Source organism: Gopherus flavomarginatus, chromosome 3, assembly GCF_025201925.1.
Source record: "Gopherus flavomarginatus isolate rGopFla2 chromosome 3, rGopFla2.mat.asm, whole genome shotgun sequence".
Taxonomy (NCBI): Eukaryota; Metazoa; Chordata; order Testudines; family Testudinidae; genus Gopherus; species Gopherus flavomarginatus.
The window spans coordinates 53,997,789-54,019,080 of NC_066619.1; positions in this window are offsets into that span (position 1 = coordinate 53,997,789).

A 21,292-nucleotide genomic window follows, 5' to 3' on the forward strand; every position below is an offset into this window, starting at 1 on the left:
AGAACCTTCACTGAAAACTTGGACTACAGACCAGGAGTGAAAAAAAAGAGTCTGTGCACTGCATGAAAGGCTGTTGGCACAGAACCTTTATCTCAAGCCTGACCAGAAAGAGAAATGTAATAAGAGTCTGTTGTTCCAGCACAGCCTTGCAGATTCAAAAAGAGCTGCATAAAAATAGGTTAATTTTTTTCATGGCAAAATTGCATTCAGCATTTATGTGTGGTGTTTTCCATTCTTTTCCAGTAATACCTAGTGTTAAATTGTGAGGGTCTAAAGACAGGAAGGACAGTTCACAGCTCATGGCCCTGGCCTAGGATTTCGGAGAGCTGGGTCTGCCCCAGACTTCCAGTGGGATGGGCGCATCACTTAGTTTCTCAGTTCCACATATATGCAATAAGGATAGTGGTACTTCCCAACTTCCCCAGGGCATAGTGGGGACAAATACATTAGAGAGTCAGGCACTCCAGTTTTGTTTTTTGGGGCGAAGGGGTCATGAAAATATTAAATATTTGTTCACACATCAACTTGCAAAATCCACTTCTAGCTCTGAAAAAGGGAGCTTTGGGAATTTTGCACATTTGAAACGTTGCACACACTTACCATGGTAATCTTGGTCTGTGGAGTGAAGACGGGGTGACACAGCAACTTCTAGCAACAGGTCCTTTGTGTGACTGTGTTACCACCAGGCAATGCAGGTGGCCAGGCCAAGGGAGTAGAAACATTTAATTTACTCCCCTCCCATATTGCATCACCATCAGTAGGATCCTCTTCAGGCCTGACTGTTGATACAGTAGTTCCTTTTCCTGTTCTTTGAGACAGAAGACACAATGGCTATTCTTGGTTATTCCTGTGATGGTGTGGTAGCTGTTAACCCAGCCCCTTCTCCCCGACATATCTAAAGCTGTATGGATTTTACCTGCACACTATGATTACAGCGTCAATACTTTTTTTAAAAAGGAAAAAACCTGAATTACCATAGCCAAAGTACTTAAAAAAGCAAGGGAAGTGGAGCAAAAGCCAACAACAAAATGCAAAGGCGCCTCCATGAGGGTAATAGGGCAGAACTGCAATGGTTGCTGGGAGTCAGAGCTATAAAAGCCCAGCAGAACAGTAACTCAAGGCAATTAAGGAAAGGTCTTTGAAGGGAAAGCAAGTCAGCTAGCATGCTGTATATATTCTGAAAAGTCTGCTTAAGGGGGAAGACCTGAGAACAAGCCTTTTTTTTATTTCAGAGCTGAACTGTGTCCTGTGCAAAGCTGGGTAATTTTGCTGCTGTTGTAAGTTTAGAATTTTATTTTGTTGTAAGTCTGTATTTTTCATTTCTTTGTTGTAGCTACTACTCAGCTGCCATTTCATGAGAACTGCATTTGTGAGCCAGAGCTTATTTCCCTAGAGGCACACCCCACACCCTCTCAAGTTTGCAGTAACATGCTTTGTAATCATTAGCTTTGAGGGGTGATGTTTTTTATTATTTATCTTATTGTTAAGGAATGGTGTCTTTAGTAAAGAAAGTGCCAGTCCTGATCAGCACAAATCCCCAGACTGCAGAATCTGACCTTTTTGTCTGTTGGCATTAAGGGGTGCAAGAGTGTCATATTCACTTTTTTTAAACTAAGTGTCAGCTATGAATAATATTCCTAGTTGTTAGTAGCACTAGGATTCGCTCAATAGGCCCTGTGACTTTTACTGGTGCAAAAGCTAACAATCTTTCTGTAAAGTTGTTATGACATTTCATAAACTGAGATAAAAATTGTTGTCTCTACATGTCATAGAGCCTACCATTACCTGCTACGTCTGGCTTGGCCTGCTGCCTGCACCCTGTCCTCTAAGTTTCTTAGACTCACTTCTGTGAGGCCCAGAGATCCTAATGTTCCCTTTAAAAGGCATTTTATTGCTCATTTAAAACAATTATTGGTACCTCTGTAATGGATGCATTACCAACCAAAGCAAATCAATTCTCTTACAGGTGATTCTCTTGTCCTCTCGAACCTCTTGCCAACTGCTTATAATGATCACACATCAATTTGCCTCTTGGTGTTTTCTGCAATCTCTTCAGTGCTGGCACATCATCCCATATCCTGTCCTGTAAATTCGCTGTGACATCAGTTCTCAACTGGGATTCAAATGCCTTTAATTCACCTCTAAGTCCTGAAAGTCACCCTTTAGCTGCATAGCCCTTAGCTAATGTCTCATCCTTTGATTATGATTTATAGAGGGAGTCAAGCAGCCTTCTCATGTGGTGTGAATCTCAGATCTCCACCAACACCTTGCTGGCCTACTAAGAGACTTTAATTAATCTGTCAAGCACTAGCAAGTATATGTCATTATATAAATAATACAACCTCATTCTTTCTGTTTCCTTAATCTTCAAACCTTGTATTGTTTTGCTTATAAACCTGTGTAAAGTCAAATATGACAACTTAAATATTCCATTATGGCACTTCAAAGTAAAGCCCTTAGTTTAAATGCAAAACTTACAGTACTTCTCAATACATATCATCACCAGATATATTTCCATCACATCTGGATGGTTTACATTTAATTTATTGCAGTCCAATAGCTTGCAAAGCACATAGTTAAATGATGACACATTTCTGGGAATTAGGCATTGATTATTCCCATAAGGAAGACTGGCTAATGCAACTGTTGGTAGCAGACGTGGGAAAACAGACGCTTAGAAAATACAGTCATAGACATAACTACCTCAATTAAAGCAGTATAAAAACATACATGTATTTGTATGTGAATGTATTTACTAAGAGCCCACTTTCCTACATCTGCAACCAGCAGTAGCATTAGCCAGTCTTCCTTACGGGAATAATCAATATGTAATTTCCAGAAATGTGTCAAAGCATGTAGTTAAATTATAAGCTATTGGACTGCAATAACTGGTTTAAATCACTTCCCAGATGTGATGAAAATATCACTCCTATACATTTTGTCAACAATCTCTGTTTTAAGAGACTTTCACTACTATTATAAACAGAATTTTAGATTTATTACCGGTAATTTAAGAAACTATCTTGGCTTTTCACAGGTTTGCTGTTTACTTTTTGTGATTCACTCAGCTTGAACAATGAAAACAGACTGGCTGGTTTCCAGTTCTCCTCAGTGTCCTAAGCAATGGACTGGGAATAAGGGAGCCAGGGCTTTGCCATTGACCTGTTGTGTGAGCATGGGCACGTCACTTCATCACCATGTGTCTCTTTTCCTATCTGTGAAATAGGGCTAACACTCTGTCAGGCATGCTGAGCTCTCGGGCTGAATGCTCTGGTGTAGTGGAAAAATAACCAATTGTTTCCAAATATTATCTTCTAGTGGCTATTCTAGCAAAATGTTCAATTCCTTTGTGCTCTATTGTTTTCAAGTGGAGGACCGCTGGATTAAACTATCTATTGCTTGATTCCAATATTTAATTGCCAGCTGGAACCAGTTAAAAAAAATCAGCTATGGTTGCTTTTGTGACATAAGCTTTATATAGTGGTTAATTTAAAACGTTTTGGGATAGAGCTATATAGCTGTCTCTTCTAGAGCTTGTATAACATAGTGCTCTCCAACTCACAAATGCTTGTGCAATTTTGAGTGTAGGAAAAACCTAGCAGGCACTCCTAAAAAGGAACTTGAAGGTACTATTACAGACAGCTACTCTAAATCAACAGTGGAGTGTTCCTTCTTTGGTATTCAAAGACTATAGATCATCCATGGCATGGGGTTCAGGGAATATGGTGAAGACAGATATGTCCATGAGATTTGCTCAGGGAACAATGAAAAGTCTTCAGCAGAAAGCAACTGAAAAACATAGGTTGTTTCATTATTATCTGGTTCTGTGGATTTAACACCTGAAACAGGATTAAGTACATGTGTGTTAACTAAAAGAGTTGATTATAGATTAAAAGTAGGTGAATTTCAAAGTAAAGAGTATGCACACATTTTAAATCTGGAACATCTGTACATACAGCGGTTTATTAATATCAGCTACCTTACAGTGATGACAATTTGAGTCCTGAAAATACAGAATTCTTTATATGGGTATTGTTTTTAATTAGGAAAGGATTCATGTTCACTGTTAAATTAAATCCTAACCCTCTTCAACAGGGGCTACAGTGTAAACCAATTCCAATATAAAACCAACACAACTGGCACCCTATTGGCTGTCTCAGAAAAGAAGCCAAGAACTGAGTAGTTATGGAGACAGAACTACTCACATCCCTAGAGGTGTTTATCTGAAAGTCATGACTGAAGCACATTGATGGAGTAGCATGTGGTAAGCTTGCGTTGCAACTGTCTGTTATGTAGAGAGACAGACTTAGTCCCCTGTGTTGTCAACCCAGCAGCTTTCATGAGCACAATAAAACTGACTTTAAGAAACTGCTGCCACTGAAAGTGGGAAACTGCATTTCATTTACACACCAAAAATATGTTGGGATAATCACACAGAGTAAAACAAGCTGTCTGGGAGCTAAGATATCCCTCAGTCTGAAAAGGAAAGATGTGAGAAACAAATAAATCAATGTAAATTCAATAGAGCCAGGAATGTATTCTAACATGATATAACTTCACTAAAATCCAACTAGTTATTTTTCACTCATTGCATTAAAATGGCAAAGAAGTATCCACTTTAATATAAACATCCTTTTTTCACTAATACGTTGCCTGTCCAAATTGGGAAGAAAAGCAAAAGACTAAAGGCAGTTTTCAAAGACCTTGATGACTGTGGATATGTTTTTGATATACAGGGCCAATCCCCCTTCCAAGTGTACCCTTGCCGCTGTCAAGAATGTGATAAAAGAGCAAAGAACTATTGCAGTATATGGCTTGTATTAAAGTTGATTATTTTTACATTTTCACAAAGAATGAAGTCTAAGTAGTAACACTCCAGAGCAAATTTGGGCCAAAATTCATCTGAATAACAGAACAAGGCAATTAAGAGCCTGTTTGTTTTTGTTGTTGTTGTTGTTTTTTAAAGGAGCCTTAACTCAATCTAACTTTTTACACCCTCTATTTGTGGGCAGAACTGAAGGCATGTAGATGTCTAGCTGTCTGTGGGTTTAAACTTCTATTCAGCTGACTGTGTCCTCATCTGCTCCCACTATTATTTAAAATTTATAAAGCACATGTTTATTGCACACAAAAGATAGGCTCCTTCCACCTTCCATCCTCTCCCTCCCCAAAAAAGTCAATGGATCAGGTATGCTCTATTGAAATGAGTAAAGAAAGTAATTCTAACAAAACACATGTTCAGTACTACCGAAAGGAATTTATCACTCTGAAAACTGCCTTTGTCTGTGATAATGGAGCAGAAAGACATCATTTAGATTCTAAATCTGTCAAGGAAGGAACCATGTCTTAATCTCTGTAAAATGCCTTGCAACTTCGTGGCATCATATGTATGCTTGCTGATAAGTTTCTAATAACGCTTTTCACTTCTCCATGGGCTTTTCACTTCTCCATGGGCTATCTATTGGTAGCTGGAATGCCGTATAGTTAGGTATAATCAATGCAGAAATGAAGGAAAAGTAGGAAGGAAAAAATTGAGTGATGGTATTATATCTCAAAAAAAAAGATGCAGTGTCAGCAAACTGCATTTGACGACATTGGGGTGGTGAAGTTCTTTGGCTTGGGGTCTAGGTATCTTCCATAAAAGGATCCCAAAGTATCTTACATGCAGGAAGGACTCTATTCTGCAACACTTTGTCTCTCACCAACAGAAGTTGGTCCAATAAAAGCTATTCCCTCACCCACCTTGTCTATCTACTTACACGAGTCCCAGTGAAGTCATGCTTCTTTGTATTGTAGTGCATTTTTAATCTGGATTTTCACCATTGCAAAGTTCAGGCATACTCAGTTCCGGGGCTTGGGGTCTGTTTTGGTATTTGCTAAGCCAGTGAAGTATTGCATTACCTACTATGACAAAAATTAGCATTTTCGACAGCCAGAGAACATGTTTACCAAAGTTATTTGAAACACAAAATGCTGAAAGGCACATCTTGTGTTATTACAAATGTATGCATATGGACAGCGTTGATGAGTGACGGAGGGTACAATACTATATGCAATTGTAAAACCGTTTTCCATAATCCCAAACCATTAAAGTTATAAGGAACCACCATCCTCTCACAAGGACCAATAGCTGATTAAGTGACTTAATAGATCTTGTCAATTTTAGTTTCTGGCTCAAATTTTTAACAGATGCTACAACTGAATACCTGAAAGTGGAATTTGGCCTTCTGATTCTAGAAAAGTGTGAGAGCAATGCAGAAAATATTTTAGACTGTCAACTAATTATTTTGTGTCCTTTAACAAATGACATCGCCATATTTTTTTAAAAGTTTCTTTATTGCATTCATGCAGTTAGTTGTATTAATGATGTCTGTATTGTGAGATTTAGCGTGACAATATGCTAATAGTGAAGAGATATTCCTTGCACTAAACCACTACTAAATGTCACTGTGCATTGTACAAAGTTCCAGATAAACAAGGTAGACAAAGCTGGAACACGAGCTAAGCTTTTTTATTTCTCTGTGTAGCTTGTTACTCTATTTAGTAAATGCCTCCCATTAAAACCAGGTCATGAGAACAAAATTAACCAAGAAACCAAAGGACATGAAGAGAAGAAATTCTTGAATTGCTAGACACTAATGCTAGGAGTCTGGGTAGCAAATAAGAGGAATTGGAATTGCTCACTGATTAGATCAAATGTATGCTAGTTGGTATCACTGAAACCTGCTGGGATGATTTGCTTAACTGGAATGTTAAATATGTTGTAAAATTTATTTTAGGAAAGATCAAGTGGGCAAAAGGGGAGTTGGGCAATTGCACTCTAAATAAAAAATTAGCATGGCCTGTTACTAATCACTGATGATGTGTAAGAAAATGATCTTGAATGCTTATAGATGGATGTACTAACAGCTAACACACAAGATGATGGGGTACTATCTGTTGTCTGCTACAGACAACCAAATCACACTAGGAAACAGGATGACTGCCTCTATAATTTGTAGGGGGAGGGGGGAGTGTGATTCTGGGGGACTTCAATTTGAGTGATATATGCTGGAATTCTCATGCTGCCAGTACCAAAACATTCTTTTTCTAATCATTATAGATGACAATTTCCTCACTCAAAAAGTGTTGTAATCAACATAAGGGAATAGTATATTAGTCGTTGTCCTAACACATAAAGAGGAAAATTAATAAAAGCTTAGGCATAAGTGATCATGATAAAAGTGATTGGAATAAACTCCAGACCAATACTATAGGTATATGGTGCTTTAATAGGGCCAGTTTCACAAAGCTGAAAACAATTATGAGCCAAATCAGCGGTGAAGAAATACTTAACCAGAAAAATATAAATGATGATTGGGAATAATTTAACACCTTACAGGATGCCCAAAAAGCCACAATCCCCCAACTGAGGAAAAAGTCATGCTGATTTAAAGAAAACTGACTGGTTTAGCAGGGAAATGAAGGCATCTGTAAACATAAATGAATATACATACACCAAATAGAAAAAAGAAGAAAATAATGAGTATAATGAAATGAGTACTAACGAGTATAAATCAGAAGTTAGGAATTGTAGAAAATTGATAAGGGAAGCCAAGGGACCCAAGAGTGACCAGAAGAGTAAGGACAATAACAAGGAGGGTGTTTTTTTAAAACATATATTAGGAACAAAAAGAATCTTGACAATGGTATTGGCCCATTACTGGACTGGAATGGTAGAACTATCAATAATGCAGAAAAGGAAAAAATGTTCAATAAATATTTTGTTCTTTCTTGGGGGGAAACAGATAATATAGTCTAATCATGTGGCAATATATATGGTGAACACTCTTTCCGTTCCAATAATATCTCTAGAAGGTGTTAAACAGAAGCTACTAAAGGTAGGGATTTTAAAATCAGGAGGTTTAGATTATTTGCATCCAAAATTTTAAAAGTGCAGGCTGCAGAGCTTGCCGGGCAACTAACATTGATTTTTTTTTTTTCTTCAGTAAGTTTTGTAGTACTGAGGAAGTTCCAGATGATTGGAACTGAGTTACTGTTGTGCCATTTTTTAAAAAAAGAATAAATGGTATGCCCCTGAGACTTATAGGCCTGTCAGCTAGACATTGAGCTCTGGCAAAATAATGGGGTGTCTGATGCAGAACTGGAGTCCGTTTGCTGCTCCTGGTGTTTTTCATTGTCACTGACTGGGTGGGCATGTGCTGCTTCTGTCAGCTCCAAAGCAGTGTCAGTAGCATTCTGGATGTTCTCAAGAAACAGAAAACTACTGTCCTCCTCTGTTTTATTTGGCTGCCTTCCTTTAGGACTGACCTTCAGGGGTGATCATGACACATGACATTGATACAGAAAATATAGTTATTCTCTTGGTAGGCTGCCAACCACTTTCTGTTTGAAATCTAACATTCTATCTTACTTGCAGTGGAGATAATTGTTTTGCAGTCTTGTCTACTCTTTCTTCTTTCCTGCCATAGCCCTCTTTTGTAACGATGTCAGTGTTAATTGTCTGGCTCAAGATACTTGTTAGCTGTGACACTAAAGTTTCTGTCCATAAGTTCAGAAAAATGTATTATAATGGGTGTTAAGTGATCTAATAATCAGTACTAAATATGTATCCTTTAGATCAACCAGGGCTTTTAAAATTAGGTTCTCTGTTATTCTGATTTTCTGCTAGCTCCTTCATTTTTTTTTTCACAGCTTGTTAGCACTTTAATATGGGAAGCAACAAATATGTACCACATGAGGTTCATTTCTTGCAATAACCTTGCTTTGACCTGGTTTTGAGTTATTCTACAAATAATCCAGTCTCAAAATTTATCAGTTCACTGATTCAGCTCTGAGTTGGGTATCATTTGGAAGAGGCTTGGCCTTGTGAGCAAGGAGACTCTCTTCTTGTTTGGTTTCTCTTGTGCTCAAGGAAACAGGACCTTTTGTACACTGATGCAATTTTTTTTTATTTGCAAAGAAAAAATTTCTGACTCTCACCAATTTCTCCTCCTAACTGGAACAACTTAGAAGACCTGAATATTTGGCTAGTTGCTCAGGCCAAGAAGAGTAATTGTGTAAGCCTATAACACCGTGGTCATTGTCTCAACTGGCAGCTGGGTTTTTTTTGTTGAGAATGCCACTTGAGAAAGTATGCAGTACATAATTGCATGGATCAAAGTATTACTGAAATTTTAGAATGACTTTGTCCAGTAGCCTGTAGCCTTCTTCATGCTCCCATTGGAATGCCAGACAGCTCTCAAATGCTTATGGCCCTACAGCATAGAACATTATTTCACCCTTTCTAGTTTGTCTTGAATACAACTTACTTCCAGGAAAATATGGAAGCTCTGTAATCACCTTTTGGCAGTTATCTGCCAGGTCCCCTCCCAGGCAGATTGGTCAGATGGCTTCATTTGCCCTTTGCACAGATATACCTGTCAAAGATGGGACACACTGGAATGTTAGTAAGAAGATAGGGGGAGATTTTTCAAAAACATGGATTTGTCCTGATCACTTTTAATGCAGTTTGTGCTCTTAAATCCCTTAGCTGCTCTTGAAAACCTCTTCCCTACACTTTTTCCTGGCTCCACTCACCTAGCAGAGGTCAGGTTTGTAAACAGTAATATACCCGAAGAGCCAGTATCCCCTGGTATAGGTTACGCTGGGAGCCAGTTTGAGACCAAAAATACAAGTCCAATCCTGTTGGCAATTTGCATGTAAATTATAGCAATAACAGTGACATTAACTTCCTTAGTCAGTTTTTGATTGAGCTGATATTGTCAATTTTGGAGAGAACTCCTATGAAATATTTTCCTCCTGTACACATGGAATAATATACTGTTACTACTTTTGCTAGAAAGCATAGAAACATTTGATAGCATCTATGAAATTGATCTCAGTTATGCTCCCCTCTCCCCCGCCCTCTGGGTGTGAGTAAGCAGTTGTCCACTGCCTTGCTTCAGGATGAACTTTAATCCAAAACTCTCTACTCGCGTCTTTCTTTGGCAGGACAAATTTCTCCACCACCAAGAGGAGGATAATTTAAGCTGCCTTTTTACCAGGCTACTCTGCACTGAGGCTGTTGTGGGAGAATTGTATTGCAGGTTTCTCAATCTGGATACTAATTATGTCACTGTAACACACATCCAGTCAGTGTAGTGCTTTGTCCCTCTCTAATGAGGGACAGAGCACTACATACAAAGGTTGAGTTAGCCACACTGTGGGTAAAAGCTAGAGGGCTTTTTGTTTTGTTTTGTTTTTAAGCTCAGGTAGTAGAAGCTCATGCTTCGAAATCCAGAAGTCACAGGTTTGATCCCCACTGCCAACAAAACACTTGGACATATGGCGCTACATTCCTTCCATGAAGCAGTCCTCTCTATTCAGCATTATTAGAGCCCAAGATCAGGGTGATGTCATGAATTCCATTTTCCAGGTGTCAAGATGGAGTGCAGTCCACACTATTTCACTGGTATGGTACTTAAGAATATGGCTAGAGATCTTGACAAACATAGGTACACAGTCAATCCTTCAAGGGGAAAATTTTCCTCAATGCACTAAAGACAAGTATCTGGGCTTGGTAGAGTGCAGCAGCAGAGATGAGTGGGCCAGAAAGCTTCCTGCCAAGCCATGGAATAGGGGTAGAGATACTCTGCAGATGAGGTACTGTGAGACTTGGCAGAGTAGAATTCTCTGTTGCTTAGGAGATGCAGAAAACCTGTCTGTGGGGACAGGAGTCTGAAATTCTGCATCCTAACCCATAGCTATGCCATACCAGTTGCTGGAGACTTACAAGGGTATTGTGGAAAGGTAATGCCTTGGACTGACCTATCACTTTTCTTTTCCTTCTAGAAACTGTCATTCAAACAAACTACCACTAGATGTCACAAACAGGAGGTTTATTGGATTGTGTCCTACATTACCTGCTTCAAAAAGGAAAATAAATCAACTGATTTTCAGACTTCTTTAATGTCCTTTATGTGAGACTGACGCAGATGGCTCAGAGTATTAGACTGGGTGAGCGCCAGCTGGAATTGTGGAGGCATTTTGTGTGAGTGTGGGGGGGGGGAAGGGTTGTTTTGCTTTGCTTTCATTAACAATAGATATGTGTTATCTTCTAATAAATAACAAAAATACAAACATATGCCAGTATTTCAAACAAAATTGACATGATAGTGTGGCATGAAATATCCTATTGGTGGAGGAAGGCAGATCCTACAGTTCAGTAGTAGAGCTAGGAGGCATGATATCTAAGTTCTACTCCCAGCTTTGCCCCAGATTTTATATGCATCTGTTTTAATAGATCTGTGCCTTGGTTTCTTAGAAGTGGTGGTAAAAATACTTCCAGAGCTGAGGTGAGGATTAGTACCTAGTTTGCAAAGATCCTTAGATGAAAGTAACTAAAGAAATGTAAACTACTATTATAATAATGTGCATGATCTAACTGAAAACAAATACATTCATTAAAATGTCTCTATAAGAGACAATGCAAAAAGATGGCACTAATTGTTTTGCATAGATGTAGCTCTCTGACTCATCTAACTATTAAGCGCAGTACTGAATATTGCATGTAAACAGAAGACGGTCATCAAATAGGCAGAACACAAAAAATTAAAAAATTGAAAATGAGGGTCCCCCTAAAGCATTTTTCATGAATAGTTCTGCCTCTCTAAAACAAGTAAGTATTTTTATTTGTTAGACTGTAGGACATAAAGTTTTCCTAAATTAAGCTAAAATCTGGCAAGTCCTCTTGGCAATGTATTTCTAATTTGCTCCTATAAGAATACTGCTATAAATGCTGTATACCAATGACTCTTCACTGTTTAAACCAGTGAACTTCACCAACTTCATTACGGGAGTCTCTGATAGAAGTAGTGCTAGGGACCTTTCTGTTTTTTTGTAAATTGTGGAATAGCCCCTAATAGTGAGTAATTAAAATTTGTTATAGCAAAACTGCAAAGGTCAAATGCAGATTAAATATGATTAAAGAACAGGATTTACTCCCACATGATTAACATCAGAATGAATAGGGCTTTAAAATGGTTAGTATATTAATTTACAGTGTCTCAACAAACTATTCGTGCAAGAACAAACAGAACAGAGAAAGTCAATGAACCATATCACAGATGGTGTAGCTTTTCGGCACAAGACTACTACATAATTAAGTATTACAAAGGTTATTTGTAAGTTATGGTGTTATATGAAAAAGCCAGACGTTAATATCCTTTGCCTAAGGGCATTGTGAAATAGTTTATCTGTCAAGTAAAGTTATTAGATAGCCTTTTAATCAAATAAATAATTCAGGGCTTCTGTATAATGTTACAACGGTCTGGGAATTAGACACCATAAGAAGCAGAATAACTGTATTAATGTTAATGTGGTGGTAGCACTAGACTCAAGGCTAATGCTTCAGAAATTGAAATGTGATTCCAGTTGGTTTCAAACCCAAATCTGCTGGACTGGAGTTGATGATAACCCTAGTTCTGGCAAAGCTAGACTTTGGTGGTTACTTTCTTCCAGGACCAATGAAGACCTGAAGATTTTGGGTGCACTGCAAATTACCACTTGTTAGAGCTGTGGACTCACATGGAGTTTCTTTGCATAATTAAGTAGAATTATGTTCCTTCTGTCAGACCGATCCTGACAGGTGGTTATAATATATGACCTTAGAGCTAAGCATATAGTTACTATCTTGACAGTTGCTCATCCTTTTCTGTTTGGAATCTAGTATTCTCTCCTACTTGGAAAAGTTTGGCATTCTTGTTAGAAAGTCGTCTTTAGTTTCTTTTGTAACTACTTTAGGGTTAATTGTTTCTGGCTTAAGAAGCTTGCTAGATGTTGGCACTGAGATTTTTGTTCATCTGCCCATAAGCGTTCCTAAAGCACTGTGAGGCTTAGTGTGATTTTCTAACAATGTTAAGTATGGCTTCCTTGTACCCGCTAGGGATCGTTTCTGTTTGTGTTACTTTTCTGCTAGCTCATTTCACTGTCCATAGTAAGGCCTTGCAGCAGTATGCTTGGTAATATAGCAAAAAGAATTGCCAAAATGAGCCAGTATTATGGCCTTTTATCTGTTAACCCAGCTAGAATCTAATGCTGAGCAGACTACAATTTACAGTATACCACAGTAGTATTCATTAATAAGTTACTAACAGATGTTCAAAACTCTAACCATAAATAGAAATATCTAGACTAGAGGTCAATCAGTTATATTCCTTTGTGATTAGTGAAAAATTATGTACAAATAATATAAAACAACTAGGGCTGTCAATTAATCACAGTTAACTCACGTGATTTACTTGAAAAAATTAATCACAATTAATCGCACTGTTAAACAATCGAATACTAATTGAAATTTATTAAATATTTTTGGACATATCTCTACATTTTCAGATATATTGACTTTTTTATTACAACACAGAATACAAAGTGTACAGTGCTCCCTTTATATTTTTATTACAAATATTTGCACTGTAAAAATGATAGATAAAGAAATTGTATTTTTCAATTCACTTCATACAAGTGCTGTAGTGCAATCTCTTTATTGTGAAATTACAACTTACACATGTAGATTTTTTTAAAAAAAATTTTGTTTCATAATTGCACTCAAAAGCAAAATGATGTAAAACTTTAGAGGCTATAAGTCCACTCAGTCCTACTTCTTGGTCAGCCAATCGTGAAGACAAACAAGTTTGTTTACATTTATGGGAGATACTGCTGCCTGCTTCTTATTTACAATGTCACCTGAAAGTAATAACAATCATTCAAATGGCACTTTTGTAGCCAGTGTTGCAAGGTATTTACGTGACAGCTATGCTAAAGATTCGTATGCCCCTTCATGCTTTGGCCACCATGCCAGAGGACATGCTTCCATGCTGATGATGCTAGTTACAAATCTAATTATCACATTTTTTTAACTGAACTCCTTGGGGGAGAATTGTATGCCTCCTGTTCTGTTTTATCTGTCTTCTGCCATATATTTCATGCTATAGCAGTCTTGGATGATGACCCAGCATGTTTGTTTCAAGAACACTTTCACTGCAGATTTGACAAAACGCAAAGAAGGTACCAATGTGAGATTTCTAAAAATAGCTATGGCACTGGACTGAAGGTTTAAGAACCTGAAGTGCTTTCCAAAATCTGAGAGGGACAAGATGTGGAAGATGCTTTCAGAAGTCTTAAAAGAGCAACAGTTTGATGTGAAAACTAGAGAACCAGAACACCAAAAAAGAAAATCAACCTTTTGTTTGCGGCATCTGACTCAGATGATGAAAATGAACATTCTTCAATCCACTCTGCTTTGGATCGTTATCGGGCGGAACCCATCATCAGCATGGATGCATATATTCTGGAATGGTGGTTGAGGCATGAACGGACACGTGAATCTTTAGCGCATCTGGCACGTATATATCTTGTGATGCTAGCTACAACAGTGCCATGGAACACCTGTTCTCACTTTCAGGTGACATTGTAAACAAAACGTGGGCAGCATTATCTCCTGCAAATTGTAACCAAAATTATTTTGTCTCGGCAATTGACTGAAGTAGGACTGAACGGACTTGCAGGCTCTAGAGTTTTACATTGTTCTATTTTTGAATTCAGTTATTTTTTATACATAATTCTACATTTGTAAATTCAGCTTTCATGATAAATAGATTACACTACAGTACTTGTATGAGGTGAATTGAAAAATACTGTTTGTTTTTTATAGTGCAAATATTTGTAATAAAAAATAAATATAAAGTGAGCACTGTACCCTTTGTATTCCGTGTTGTAATTGAAATCAATATATTTGAAGATGTAGAAAACTCCCAAAAATATTTAAATAAATGGTATTCTATTATTATTTAATGATGTGACTAATATTTTTAATCGCTTGACAGTCCTAAAAACAACCTAAACTAAAGAGTTTCAATTTATTTGTGACACACAGGAAGCTGCTGAACTTGATGTCCTGCCCAAGTCATATAAGATGAGGCAGGATTATGTCCCCATCACAGGGCAAGAGTGGCTACAGTCAAAGCACGGCCATATTTTTGGTAGCGATGTTTTTATGTCTTGCTCATTCAGGAAAGAAAATATCATTTGGACATTTTTTCTGTGATGTGTGATCACAAAGAATCTGTATAGGAATTATTCAGTTAACAGCCCATTGGCTGTGATAACAGTCCACTAACTCAACTAGATGGTACAACCAGAGAGAACCAATGAATTAGAGCTAGTTTAAAAAAAAAAAAAAAAAAAAAAAAAAAAAAGCTCAATGCTAGAAACCAAGTGGGTGTATTTTCAAAAGAACTACAAAAGTCTTAATTTTGGCTTGTTTGCTTCACATTTTTTTCCAGGATGGTTTGCTACATGAGAGCTAGGATTTTTTTTTTCCAGGGGGGCAAGAAGGGTTGCATGGATGTTAACTTTACTAAGGTCTCTCTCTTCTATTTTTGTCAGCATGAAAATGAATGAAACAAAGAATAATTTTATAAAATAAAAAAGCAAAACTGACACCCAACTTTTAAAATTACCATAATGACTTCTGGCAATAATGGGAAGTGTGACAGTGTGCTGGGAATCCACAGGCTAATCACTGTTTAACCAGCTGAGCCCCTGAGAGAGCTTGAGTAAGGAGAGGAGTTCCTGATTAACAGATCAGATTGGGACTAGGCTGCTAATTAGCTCATTAACAAGGAGACTGGATAAAAGAGTAAAGGAAGGACGTGCACGAGGAGGGGAGGAGATGAGACCTGCTCTGATAAATGGAGCTTTCTGTGGGGAGAGACCTTTCCCAATTCTCTTCCCCCCCTTCCCCACCTCGGGAGAAGGGATAGTTAAACTGGATGACTCCATAAATATTATGGCTGCATGAGTATGTAAAACGTGATAAAGTGAAGCACTGTAAATAACTACACCAGAGATCAGCAACCTTTGGCATGCCTCCCGTCTGGGAAATCCGCTGGCGGGTTGGGATGGTTTGTTTACCTACAGTGTCGGCAGGTTCGCTGTTCCAGGCCAATGGGGGCTGCGAGAAGCAGTGGCCCCCACATTCCACGGCCTGCACCACTTCATGCAGCCCCCATTGGCCTGGAGCGGTGAACCGCAGCCAGTGGGAGACACAATCAGCCGAACCTGCGGACACTGCAGGTAAACGAACCATCTTGGCCAGCCAGCAGATTCCTGTGACGGGTCGCGTGCCGGTGGTTGCCCATCCCTGAACTACACGATGGTATCTACAAAAGGGAAGTCCCTGAGCAGTTTGTGAGAAAGCAAAGAAGATGGGAGCAAAGGGGACCCCATCACAAGAAGTACCGTACTGACACTTTTGCACTGGGTTCCCATTTTTGTTAATTTTTTTGTTCTACCTGCAAAAAAAAAAATTGCAAACCGAAATACTAATTTTGCATAACGCTGCAGTGATTAGAGACCAGATCACATCTCTGGTTAGACACATCACATCTTTGGTTTGCTGTTACTTCAAAATCCTCCATCCACTCACATTTCATGCAACTGTGAGGATTTCTGGGCAACAAGTCACTTATTGCAGTCTGGGAGTTGCTGCAGCAAATTAAATAGTGGAGGCAGACTACAAGATGACATGAATACATAATCATTCTCCATACCATGAGCTGCAGCATTTCACATGCGCTTTCTTGGAGAGGGGCATGTGTGGTTTGATTATACTCATTAAAGTTAATTTAGGTTGATTGCAGCATTTAGGGTAAGTAACATTAAAGATACAAGAACGTAATCAAACCAAATTGTTTCATTACACATTTTGGCCCATTCCTCCATGCCTTCTCCATTAAAAACTCCATAGCAGTTAATGGATGTTTTGGCAGTGCAATCACTGTAGGACTGAGTCTTTTTGGCGAGCCACTATACAGTAAATTTGGACTACAAAAAAACCTTTCAATTTTATTGCCATAGCAGTGACGGAAGGTTAGATCCTCAGGTTTGGCTGAGCTCCGTATGGACTAGGATTTGGAAGGGGGGGAAGTGTTATCAAGATGCTGTTACATCACCGCTGTTCTGGGGTAGTCAGAGGCTGGTCTGACTTCCAGGAAACACCAGCCCCAGGGCTGCTCTAACTTAAGATAGCAGTAACGATCTCATGAGGCAATCCTACTGGCACTGAATTTCCACAGTGGTGTTTGTTTCCCCCCGACACCCAATACACCCATGATATACTCCCTCCCAGATTATGTGACTGTCTGAATAGGCTTCATGTTGTCATGTGTAAGAGGAATATCCGCTTGCTATTTGAGCCAACTTTCTATCATCTTTGTGCTGCCAGTGTAGTGCGAAGGGATGGAATGGGCCTCAATGACGTTCAAGTCCAAGGTTTGGCAACTCTTCCTAAAGCAGCTGTTTTCCAGATGCAAAGACAAGTGCCAAGAGTTTGAATCTTTGCTGAACTGAAATTTGTTTATCCAGACTTTTACAGTGAAAGGCCAAGATGTTTGTACTCTTGTTGACTTGATTAATGTAAACATGATTTCTTTTCAAGATCATAAGGGGTTTTTTTCCTTTTGGATGAATCATGTAAACTTTAGTATGATTCAAGGGTTAATAAAATGTATTCATTTATGTTGATTCAAGCTCTGCCAATGCAGTGTGATGATTGTGCTAATATATGTGAAAGTGCTGGTGCTAAGGAGGAGTAAATGTTTCTTATTTAGAAAGCAGCAGTTTCTGCATCTGAAAAATGGTTCTTGTTCTCTGCTCATGCACTCCTAACTCCTAGTGGATTCAATAGGAGTTTGAAGGAATTCAGAATCAGGTTCCATATCACAACTAATAATAATTTCCAGCATCAGCTATAGCAGAGTTTCGGGAGGTTCAGAGCTGGTGACCTCCCTTCCAGACTAAGCCAGATCCTGATACCCTTATTCATGGTGACTAGTATCCTATGCACTCCTATTGGAATCAGTGAGGCCACTCCTGCAGTCAGGAGCCAGGCAGGGCAAGATTCTGATACTCTCACAATTAGTAAGAAATATTTTGTGAGCTGCATTTCCAAGAACTCCACTATTTGCCAGGAGCAGGTGACATTTTGTAGCCAGGACTACAGCAGAGATAACAACTAATTATGAAACTTCAAGTATCATTCACTAGTAAAGAAGGTACAACATTTTAAATACACTCTCATTAATTGAGGTGGAAGAGACAGCTGATGAAAGATACTGTTACCCCTTTTGACCCAAGCAGCTAGTCAAAGTTTGGGGCCTTGCAAGTTGTTTCCACTAGGAGGAGAAACTGATGATCAAGCTGGGTATTTTCTCTGATGCAGTCTTGTTTATTTATAAAAATAATACATAAATAGTATGACCATATTTCCCTATGCTGAATATGGGACACCTGGTAAAATTACTCGTATTCAGGTAAGTTCAATGGCAGTCAATCAGGACTATGCAGTACAAACGTTCAAATTAACATCAAGTTGACTGACACTCTGTTAACTGAGACCCTGCGTAGCTGGATTCTTTTATTTACCTACTTATCTTTAAGACTTTAGGGTTCACACAGGGAGAGGTGATACTCACACTCACACTCTCTCTCTCTCTCTCTCCCCCATACATCTCTCTCACACGGGATGACTGACCGACCCAACCTGACCCTTCCTGCCCAGTGCTCTCCGGCCTCCCTGTCTGGCTGGGTCTCTGGGATGGACCCCCCTCTCTCAGTACCTGACGATGCATCTTACCAAGGCAACACGTGGGAGGTCATGCAGGGTCAGATGTCCCCCTCCCCAGATTTCTGCCAGGGTTCATATCAGAATGTATCCAGCAGCAGCCTTTCAGCATTGTGTGGGAGGGAAAGGATGAGTGTTGCTTCCAGCCGCAAGGGAGGGCAAAGGGGGGGAGGAAGGGATGACCTGGCCCATGTCTTCACAGAGCTCATCTTTAAGAAAAAGTTAGGACACCTGCAGGAGGGCTTAAATACAGGACTGTCCCTTTAAAAATGAGATGTCTGGTCACCCTATACATAAAGACCTATTTCCTTGAACAGGGAAGAAATCAAACAGCAGGAGAGACAGTTTCTTTGCTTGGTGTACCAAACCTTGCTTTCCACTTTGGCTTTCTGTGTGGATGGATAGACAAGCAGTTCCACTAATCAATGCCTCCTTTGCCCCTGCTTTTGAAACCCCTTGGGCCACATTGTTCAACTTCTAGCCACACTTTTCTTTGTCTGCATTTTGGATGCTACTGCTAGTGTTCAATCACTTTGACAAGGAAGGAAGATTCCCCAACCCATAATAACAGGGTTTAACCTAAACCACAACAACATTCCTCATTATTGCATTGTGGTGCAGGCAGGAACAAAAAACAGCAGCTCTGTGGTTCCTAACGGTAAGATAAGTTGGAAGTAGTATGATGTGTGCAGTGTAACATACAGTTAAATTCTTTCATTGCCTTGCAGCACAAATGTAAGAGTGAACTGGGGAATGACCCCATCTGAAGTAGTCTTTGATTGTTAGCTAGTTGTGGTAATTCAGTATTATTGTCGTTATTAAAGAGAAGCCTGACGTGTAGAGGTCTGGGAGCAAAAATAGGATGGGAAATGTTTGAGGCTTCTGTGACTACCTCTGTGTATTCCTGCCTAGAGACAGCCAAAATCAGTTGAGTTCCTGGCTAGAGACAGTCAGCAGCAGGGTCTCATCATTCAAGATGTTTGTCTTTGCAATGATCTCTAGTGCTGCTGAGTCAAAAGCAAACAGGATGAAGCGGTTGGTGATCCACCTCTTCTCCCTCTGTGGGTCTGAAGTTGCTTTAGATACTGATTTATGAGTTCCTGATGGTTCCCAAATGGCTTCTTGGTTCCCGCTGTGCAGTCTGAAACAGAGGCAGCAGATCCATTGCACTTAGAAAAGCCAATTTCCAAGTTTTCTGATAAATGTTTCTACCACATTGTACGTGAACAGAACATTCGTATTCCACCCTTGAGGTGAGAAGACTTCCAGAGAAAATAAGCTAAGCATGCCACCCGCAGGGGATTACTGAAAGGGTCCGCAAGGGGAGAGTGCAGATTGTTCAGGATAGCCTGCACTTGTGCTCTGCTTATTTAATATCTTAGGTACTTATAAGTAGGGTTAAGATTTTGTCACGGGTATTTTTAATAAAAGTCATGGACAGGTCACAGGCAATAAACAAAAACTCAAGGAAGCCCGTGACCTCAACTTTTACTAAAAATACCCCAGGGGATGGGGGACTAACACCAGGGGTTGATCATTGGCCACTGCTCCAGCCCCAGGGACTGACCGCAGGGCCAGGGGGTAGGGGCCGATGACAGCAGCTTCAACTGAAGCCAAAAAAGTCACTGAGGTCCGTTGAAGTCATGGAATTTGTGACAGAGTTTGATCCTTATTTATAAGTGATCCCTATTACCATACTAGCCAAGTGCTTCGCATCATCTCTGAGGTAGCATGGCATTATAATCCCCATTTTACAGATGGGAAACTGAGGCACAGAGCAGGTAAGTGACTTGCCTAAGGTCACACAGGAAGTCTAGTTGGGCACATACTTGTACCTACATCTCCTAGTCTAAACTAGTCTCCTAACCACTGGACCATTCTTCTTCTCTTCCTCATGAGGATTTGCTGGTGCAGAGAGAACTCCTGTCATCAAAGAGCAATACAAAAGCCATATATATATTCATTGCATGGCCTTCAGTGAAGTTTGCTACTTTACCAGCTGACAGAAGTTTCAAGCATTTCCATAGCAACAAGAACTTGATTTTGTATGAAACATCCAGTGTGACGTTTTCAATTTGTGGCCAGGCCCCTGTTCTTTGCTGTCATTGCCTTGATACAGGTTGAAATTCATTGGTCCCACTGAATGTGGAAATCTTGAGCGCTTCCCAAGATGTTTTGAATCAGCATTCTCCTATTGTGCACCCTGGTATGTCTTTGCAAAGAAGCATGTCATCTTCAATCAGGGGCGGCTCTAGCCATTTCGCTGCCCAAGCACGGTGGCACGCCGCAGGGGGCACTCTGCCGGTCGCCGGTCCTGCGGCTCCGGTGGACCTCCCACAGATGTGCCTGCGGATGCTCCACCGAAGTTGCTGGACCAGTGGACGCTCCGCAGGCACACCTGCGGGAGATCCACCAGAGCCCCCGGCAGAGCACACCCCCTGGCATGCCGCCCCAAGCATGCGCTTGGCGTGCTGGGGCCTGGAACCGCCCCTGTCTTCAATGCAACTATCAGAAACATAGCATAAAACACTGTGCAGCACTGGAGACATCAGCTGACCACTTGCTCAGTCACTTCCTGAAGTTGGAAAGCAGTGAGTCAGATTCTGGGCTCAGAAAGGACAACAAAAT